Source organism: Homarus americanus, unplaced genomic scaffold (assembly GCF_018991925.1).
Source record: "Homarus americanus isolate GMGI-L3 unplaced genomic scaffold, GMGI_Hamer_2.0 scaffold43815, whole genome shotgun sequence".
Lineage (NCBI taxonomy): Eukaryota > Metazoa > Arthropoda > Malacostraca > Decapoda > Nephropidae > Homarus > Homarus americanus.
Genome location: NW_024742926.1, coordinates 4071 through 13871, shown reverse-complemented (window position 1 = coordinate 13871; position 9801 = coordinate 4071). Strand labels below are relative to the sequence as shown.

The window sequence follows — 9801 nt, the reverse complement described above, 5'->3', positions numbered from 1 at the left end:
GGTGTAAACAGTCATTTCAACCCTCTGCTGCCTGGGCTTGGTCAACAGTCTCAACACTGATACTTGGTGTATACCTAAGTACAGTTCAGTACGGACAGCTGCTCTCACGTTCACAAAATAATTAAAATTACACCATATCATAGTAAGTTCTTTCTGTTTAATATACCAGGGGGCTGTTAGGAAGTCAGGTAAGGTTAGATATGTTAGGTCTTCTAACAATGCTTCTGCTGCTTGTTTTTCATATCAACAAAGGTTAGGTTAGGTTTAATTTAGAAATAACCACTTTTAACACATTTGCACAAACTACAACAGTGTTCACTATAAAACTCGGTGAAATTGCGGTGTTTTTGTAATTATTTTCTATGAAAAATCGGCCAAGGGTCATTCATAAATAAGTATCAGTGTAAAAATTGGAGAGTTTATAAGTTTACACCGGACTTTCTTATGCTGTTATTAAAATGTATTTCGTAATTTTTAGACAATTCTAAGACATTTGTATTCTATGATATTTCCACCGGAAATTAAGGATAACCGTGATATTAATTTTTCAAGATTATTACTTTAGCTCATTCACAAGTGTCACCATGTCTTGTTTACATTTGGCGGAGGAGGTCTGACACCCGCTCACACATCGCTCCAGACCTCCGTGTTCACTTCTTAAGCGTTTAACAGCGCATGTGAGGTGGGAGCCTGTTATTGGCTATAGCGATTTGAGTATTTTTATTGGGCAAGATTTTTTTGCTTTAGCAAATGAACAATGAGTGGGTGGGTCGGGAGCAGAAATTTGAGTTGGAAGAGCTGTGCCGACATTGTAAGAATGATTATTTTACACCAATTGCAGAGTTACACCAGAAAAATAGTGAGGCATTTTTTTCTTCTTTTTTTAGGAAACCCGGTGTATTACCGAATATAGTTCTTTGTCCAAAGTGTAATAACCAGTGTACACTGCGTGAAGAACAGCATATTTGGTGGTGTCACAATAGTTTTGCAGATTAAGGTAAGATGTGGGGGCATGAAGAATAGGAGGTTAGTTTGGGTAAGGTTAGGTTTTGTTGGTTGGTTAGTACAGTGAACCCTCACTTTACGCGTTTAATTCAACCCACGGTGGCCCGCATAAAGTGAACAACATAACATATGGGATTAATTGAAAAAGACCGGGCCGACCCCCAAACTCCACTTTTTCAGACACAATACCTACGTTGTAGTAAAAATAACTTCTTAATTTTATGATGGTATGCACACACAATTAATAATTAAGAGAAATATCAATAATATTAGGTTTTTTAACACTTACATTCGTAGAAAAGATGGCTGGGCACACGGGGATGGGGGGTTGGTTCCGAGGCAGAGGGCAGATTATTGGCCCTCACCTGTATCACTTGTATCAATTGTATCACTATCACCACAGAGGCTTGCAGGGCCTCACTGTCAAAAACCCTCAAGATCCATATAAGTCCATATCCTCTATCATTATCACTGACTTGGGCAGAAACACTGGTGGGTGGCCGAATTTGTGAAGAACTTCGTGTCGTCAGGCAGGAGGGCGACCTTGTCGCACCACTACTCCGCGCCGCTCTCTTGTCAAGGGCACACACACACAGCGGAAGCGTGAAGCATTCGGTTTCGGCAGGTGCCAGCGTGGCGTGGAAAGCAGCAGTAAAAAGTGGGACATAAGCGGGTTGACTGTATTTTATTTATTTGAAAAAGAAAAATCGCTTTTCGCTATGATTGTTGGGGAGATTCTAAAAGCAGTTTTCCGGATTCAAAACTTGTCAAAAACCATAGGAAAATTTTTTTTTAATATAAAAATAAAGTCTGGTGTGATACTATCAATTGACCTAAAAAGTTGTCATCTCTTATAAAAAAAACTTACTATAATGATAAGAATATGTGGAAAAAATGAAAAAAATCGAATAGCTCTTTCTGGTGGTAGTCGTGTTCTTAGAAAAAAATTAAAGCCTGACCTAACCTTTGTTAACCCAGAGAACTCCCAAATAGTAAAAAAAAAAATATGTTTAACCGATGGCAAAAGAAACGGTGATTTTATTAATGTTTTTCGTGTTTTCAATGTTTTGCCAATAGGGTAATTTATTTCTTCGGCATTTAGGTCACAAGGGAGGCCTAAGTACATTTAAAAAAAAATTTTGTAAATGCATAAATCTCCCGATAAATGTGTGTAGTGCGTTTAAAGTCCGTCAATAGTAATGAATCTTGCTCACGTCCACGAAATGTAAACACAATTGGTTGTGTATGAAACCAGGTTTACCGATTCAGTTTTTGCGTGTATCACAAAAGGTTATGTAGGTTTTTAATAGTTTATTATTATTTTTGTTTAACTTCTCATGTTCAAAGACCTGGCCACTTTCAGAGATTCATTGTTGTTACTAGTGTTAAAGGAAATAAAGGTCATATTTATTTACTGTACAAGTACAGTATTAGAAAAACTACGAAAGAAAAAGTGGCAAAATTATCATCCCGGTCATGCGCATATTTTCGGAAGGTCAGAATCGTTTGAAACACATAAAAAAAACATTGGAAAAACTGAATTTCAACCTAACGTAATTTAACCTAAACTAAACCAAAATTTGCTGTATGGCCGAAACGATAATAATACCGAAGAACCTAATTGAGTAATCAATTTCTCAGTATGGTATTAAACAAATAATTACCCACTATAATAAACAGTATGCCTCCCAAGCTCGCGGATTTTTACTTTGCGATTCTCGGTTATTTGCGGATGGCACCCTGGATGTACCCAAGAATATCTGTGTGTAGTTTTAAAGTTGCCTACATTGCGGCTGGAACAGGGATCCATTCGTTCTAGAGACAGTAATTTCCTTTACCTGTATTGTAAATATATGTGTGTATGTGTACATACACACACAACACATACACAAATAATACCTGTAATTGGAAAATCCTCTCACAAATGATCAGAAACAAATTTATTAAAAATATAACAGTCTACCCTCAAGTCCATGCTTACTTTTTATGGGCAGGGCTGGTGAACACAATTTTGTTCAATTATATGTTTTGTGTGTGTCCACACACACACACACACACACACACACACACACACACACACACATACGCAATACTACAGGTAAAAGAAATAATTGTCCTAAGGGCAAACACAAATGGAATATACATTTCTTTGGACACAAGTAAAAAAAAAATTATGGGGATTAGCCCACCTGGGCACAGGTCACTGACCCACATTGGGGTCTGGGGGCAAAAATTTAATAATAATAATAATCAGTGGCGTATGGTGGGTATTGAAACCGGGTGTGCTGAGCATTATAATAAGGTAAAGACTAAACTTTAAGTTGTATAAAATAAATGACATACAGTATAGTCTGCATATACGCAGTCAATTGAACCCGTGGAGGTCCGCGTAAAACGAGAAACGCGTAAATGAAATAACAGAACATATGGGATTACAGTAATTGAAATAGAGACTGGGCCGACCCCCAAACTCCACTTTTTCCGACACAATACGTACCTTGTAGTAAAAATAACATCTTAATTTTATGATGGTATGCACACACAATTAATATTTAAGAGAAATATCAATAATATTAGGTTTTTTATCACTTACGTTAGTAGAAAAGATGGGTCGGCACACTTGGATGGCGGCTGGTTCCAAGGCAGAGGGAAGATTAGTTGCCCTCCGGTGAGTCACTTTCACTACTCGCAGAGGTTTGCAGGGCCTCCCAGACAAACCCCTCAAAGTCCATATCCTCACTGTCACTGACTTGGGCTGGCTGTGGTTGTGGTGGGTTGCGGGTGAAGTCCTTAATACTACGTTGACGACTAGCATTGATGTTGTCGAAATAGATCTGGATATACGGCTCCATAACTTTCGTCAGATGGTTATTAGACTCTTCATACCGATGCTTGTCTGGGTCGTTGTCAAGGATGAGCTTAATTTTCTCCCCCTCGATGATTTCCTTCACACAATCATGGCTTGGTCCAGGTAATTCAGGGTTTTTCTCGGGTGGTGGGGGTCCAGCGGAAGCCATTATGAGGGAAATAGCGGGCACAAGAGAGAACTGTATACGTGGACTGAGAACAATGAGACTGGCCCGGCTAGGTCAGCGACTTCTGGTGGCAGGGCACGTCATGTTACATTAGACCAATCACAGCTAGCGGCGGAGGGAATGTGTGGGTGGTAAGGATGAGTGGCCCAATCACAGTCCGATACGTCATATGACGTCAGCGATAACGTAAGAGCCGCCTAATGCGCACCCCTCACCTCGCCGCTTCCCGCGTATGGTCAAGAATGGACCACGTGAGTAAAAAATGGCGCGGCGGTCTGGACCTCTCCAGCCACTCGCCGCATAATGATGAAATTTACCGCATAATTAAAACATTTCATTCTGGCAAGGCACCGCGTAAATGACCAAACGCGTAAACAAAAACTGCGTAAATCCAGACTATACTGTACTTATAAAAGGTAGTATACTACTCATATAAACAGCACAGAGAAATGCAAAATAGAAGAAATTTATTGTAGAAGTGTAGTACATACATTAGCAGTGCAATTTAAATAAAAATATATTTTACTTACCCATTTTATTTATACATGAGTCCTATTTTTCTTTTTTGCCATGTAAACTGCATTATAACGTCGTCATAAAAGGAGCTTCTTTGTCTTACTTCCGTGAGTAAATTCTTTTCAACAGTATTTCCCATTGTGTAAGCAGGGTGAAAATGATGTTAAGTATTGAAATTAAATTGCACAGTGAGCTTTAAATACTATGTAAATCAAACCAAAGAAATATATTTTCACATTCACAGTAGTGAGTAAATGGAAACAAAGTACGGAGCAACACTTCCTCCACTGCGGGTCTACCATTAGTCAATAAATTATGCTTCCAATATCTCCCCAGGTTGTAGTACCTCCCTGTTTGGTAGCTGCCTACTACTTGCTACCTGTAACCCCCCCCTGGTCTGCAGATGTTATTCGCGGATTTGGCGATTTGCAGCCATTTTGAGAACCTAACCCCCACGAATTTGGGGAGCCCCCTGTATGAAGTTATTTGATAGATTCCTGACTGGGACCTGCTGGGATTGTGTATGATTTTAATGTTATTCTAATCAGGATGATTGTAAGCATTAGACTAGTCTTTACACTATTATTTAATTGTAGAATTGTCTGTGGCAAAAAGTACAGTACAGTATTAAGTTACATTTTAGATTCTGGTCAACTATCCAGCGATATTCAGTCGGCTACTGGTCAAATAACCTCTGCCTATAGTATAATACTGTACAGTAGTCTCAGTGTTGTGTATTATAAAGCGATTGGTCACATTTTCAGGAAGCTTCAAGGACCAACAACACATCTCAGTATGACTAGTTCAGAGTCAACTACAGTACACAGACACTCCAGGCTCCTATATGATGCCATTAAAGGCAACTGGTTAAACATTGCTGACCTGTGGGAGGTAAGACTTAATTTCTATTACTTCACATCATGTTGTTGTCATTAGGTGTACAAGCTGAGTCTGTTAATTGTGTGTATGTGCACTTGTACAGTATTCATATAAAACTGTGCATTTATGTAAATGTTTGTTTGTGTAAAGTCGTGTCCTATTATGTTGGTGTTACAGGACGTCCAAAAAATGGCCCGGATTCACTTTTCCATCCCATACAAAATTCTGAATGTGTCTTTATTTTGTTTCTCTTTAAAGTACTGTATATTAATAACTTTTTGCTTCATTTTCTTTTACTTAATTTTTATTTTTATCCTCTTCACCGCTGATTGGCTCGTTAGCTGCTTGGGCGATCGATCGTGTCTCTGTTACGCACTGATGACAAGTAATGGGCATGCACTGGCTCCTGAATTTATCTGAACCTGCTCCAGTGTTGGTCAAGTCTGGTCTTGAAAGAGCTCACACTCGCTGTCGTCACAATACTCTCTGGCAGATTGTTCCAAGAGTTCACAACTCTCACTTCGAAAAAGTTACCCCTCACAGTTTTCTGGGCTTGCGGCTTCTTTAATCTTGAGCTGCGACCCCTTGTGGGGTGAGCATCTGCCAGCTCCAGGTAAGGGCACTCGACTGAGTAGTGCCCTTGAGATGTTTATACACCTCAATTAGGTCTACCTTTGCCCGTCTGTAGTTCAAACTAGGCAAATTCAAGCGCTCTAATCTCTCGGGGTAGCTGAGGTGCCGTAGTGCAGTTACCAGTCTGGTGGCCCTCCCTTAGACATTTTCAATCAACTGACAGTCACTGGCATATCTCAGGGACCAGACGGGCTGACCATACTCCAGATGGGGAAGCACTTCACTCTTGAAGATCGTTACGAAATACCGACCGTCTAGATATCTGAACAACCTTCTTTTAAGACCTAATAATTTAGTTGCCTGATTTACCTTCTCGCAATGGCCCGAGAACTTCAGCTCATTGTCAATATACACACCTAGGTCCTTTTCACATTGTCTCAATTAATGCAGTTTCTTCGTCCCATTGGGGCATATTATACGCCTCCTTAGTACGTCCCAGCCTTAGTCTCTTACATTTCATGACATTGAATCTTAGCAGCCATTTCTTCGACCATTCTTGAAGGTCAGAGATCCTTCTGCAGCTTTAGTAAATCTGATTTTATTTTCCCATACTTCCATTATAAAAGCTGAGATGACTGCCCATATTAAGTTGCTTTCTCTTTATGTTAGTTGTGTGATTTAACTGGCTCGTATGTCATAACAAAACTGATATTTTTTTCAGTGTTGTAAGACTTGGAAGTGTTGATGGCTGCATGTCACAAAAACCAGTGACCACCATGTTGGGTCTTCACAGATTACCTGAAATACAGAATTAGATAATGAGTTGTACGTTGCTACATGTCTTATTATATACAGTACTCTGTAATGACCACGGTCGTACATGTTAGTTCAGTAAATTCAGACAATTCATATTACTCTCAATAGCCCACAAAACATGTAGCTATGCCTTCTTTATTGAGTACCCTGTCTGAGGCATCCGTCTTTTCATCGCTTCAGGACATCTGAGTCCTCCGTTTTCCCTCAATCTTAAAGTGCACCCGAGACTCCGTATTCCTTAGTATAACGACACAAAATTTGAAATTGCAACTGCTGTCATATCTGTTAAGGCAACTTAAATTTAGCAAAGAAGTTTAAGATAAATACTTATATACTTGCTTCATATCTATATTTTCTATTAATCTTATTTTCTTAGTCTTTCTGTCTATAAGTATCTATCATAAATTTCTTTGTTTATATTTTTTAAGTCAATATTCTTTTCTATGCTTTATTCCTTGTCATATACAGGGGGTATATTATTGTATTCTCTGAATTTTATGTCCTTTCTATCAATTTATTATCATGCCTTAGTTATATTCTATACCAAGGATTAGTCTGGGAAAACCATGTCATTCTTACTATAACACTTGTTATACTTACAACGGTAGCCTGCCACCACCCAGACTTTTATTAGAATACAGTAAAACCTCGATTAACCGACTTTCGGATCAACCGTCGATCCCAGGCCCCTAAAAAAATGATTTTGTTTTACGGGGATTACCCCACCCGGGCACAGGTCACTGACACACATCGGGGCCTGGGGGGCGATAATGTAATAATAATGATAATAATAATAATACAGTACATATAACATACCTCATTGAACTGTTAGGTAGCGTGCTAGCGAGCTTCTAGGCATGTGAGTTACAATAGTTATTTTCTGAGAACCAAATGTTAAAGGAATAGAGCAGTGATACTCTTAGTTTACTAATTCAATATTTATTAACAAGGAGTGAACAAGATGGTAAATAAGTACACTCAGACAAGATTGGACCCCTTAGGTCTTTATTTACAATTCATAAAATAGATCTTCACTTACTTATTACATCAATAAACAACTGTTATATTATTTCTTCGACAAATAAGATGTTATTTTACACGCTCAGATAGGGCTGGACCCTTAGGTCTTACTTTTACAAGTAGCAAAATAAATCTTCACTTCTTGGTTACAACATTAAACCATCATTAAATTATTTCATTGTCAATACAGATGGTTACATGACACACTTGACAATATCCCAAATTAACGTATTATTTATAACACCATGTTATTTCGGAATGAACAACATGGCACTTTTCCCTCAGTTGGTAGTATATATGAATGATGTACTCACAACCCACATAACATGTTATTACTAGTTCTATCAATATTTATGGGCTCATTATTCAACATGGGATAACTATATTTCTGCTAATTATATCCAATCATATACAACATTAATACTTTGGCCCATATAACTGTAAGGAGTGCCCCAGGGTGTAACACTGGTGTCACCACAACAAACGAAGAGTGCTGTTAGGGTCGGTTGCAGTCCGACACACTGCGAGGGAATTCGGGCCAAGTTCCCAGGGTGCAGACTCGCACAATTTAATCGTGCCGAATTAACGACATCCTGCAAGACAGCCAGCTGGTATGCAGCTACCGGTTCCCCGGTGACTGTCTGGTATTCAGCTAACACACAGACTGTGCCTGAGATATGATGGAACAGCGTCAGAGATGTGACGCTGCTCCTCTTAAACGAGTTTACATACGGCTAACTGGCAATTCAGGCCTGTGCGCTACCCATGCCAAAAAGGCTAATCAAGCAATGACAGAAATTACATTCGACTATGTCACTTGACAGAAATTACATTCAACTATGTCGCTGTACATTTAACTATGAAAATCAATGCCATGGGTCAGGTGAATTTCTTACGTCTATTTTTATAATCTGATCGGAGATTGAGCTTGCCAGGAAAAAGTGAAATGGACGTCAAATACACACACTAACAACACTACTTTCACAAGCTCAGCAAAACTACAAACGAGGAACTATTCATGGGGATATGTTAGATTTTGGAGATCATACAGTTTGACAGAATCTTTCAGGAGCTTAATAACTTTCTTAAATAAACAGCTGACACTAACTAAACTACAAACATCAGATTCTCTGATGTTTGGGCATCAAAATGATCTAATTTCAGGAGTACTTATAAACTCATGGCTATCCCAAGGACGATATAAAAACATGTCACTCGTACTGGCAGACTTGACACTCACTTACGTGACAAGTTTCACTAACAATAAAGACAGTTGAAGCTTTTAACATCACTCACAAGGGATCTTGAATGTTCCATCTGTAATCAGACATATCTAAGTTGCCTTAACAGATATGATTACAGTTGCTATTTCAAATTTGGTGTCGTTATACTAAGGAATACGGAGTCTTGGGTGCACTCTAAGATTGAGGGAAAACGGAGGACTCAGACGTCCTGAAGCGTTGAGAAAACGGATGCCTCAGACAGGGTACTCAATAAAGAAGGCATAGCTACATGTTTTGTTGGCTATTGAGAGTAATATGAATCGTCTGTTTTTACGTTAACATGTCATATACTCAAAGGTTAGTATATCCCATCATCTTCGCCAGATGACGCAGGCTAAAAAGAGACACTTTCTACCTTAATGCTGTATTTACGAGTTACACGAGGAGGAGCCTCGGCTGTAAGTACTTAAACATAGTACTTGAGATATAAACAAAGTGAAAACAAAAGAGCATCGATCAGTTACTATAAATGCATTGACAAAGAAAACTTAAATCAGTAGCTAATATATATATATATATATATATATATATATATATATATATATATATATATATATATATATATATATATATATATATATATATATATATATATATATATATATATATATATATATATATATATATACATATATAAGGCCAATACTACAGTGACCTCTCCAAGCAATCTAACT

General features: G+C 38.4%; 1 long non-coding RNA gene across 2 annotated transcripts; it reads left to right on the top strand.

Annotated features, from left to right (window-relative positions):
* Positions 1–569: 569 nt before the first annotated feature.
* On the top strand, positions 570–9535 carry LOC121877091. Of its 2 annotated transcripts, none has more exons than XR_006090881.1 (3): positions 570–682; positions 5321–5447; positions 9452–9535. It is a non-coding gene; the product is annotated as an uncharacterized LOC121877091 (long non-coding RNA). The 2 variants fall into 2 exon arrangements; XR_006090882.1 differs by lacking the exon at positions 9452–9535 and adding an exon at positions 6730–6748.
* The last annotated feature ends 266 nt before the right edge of the window (positions 9536–9801 follow it).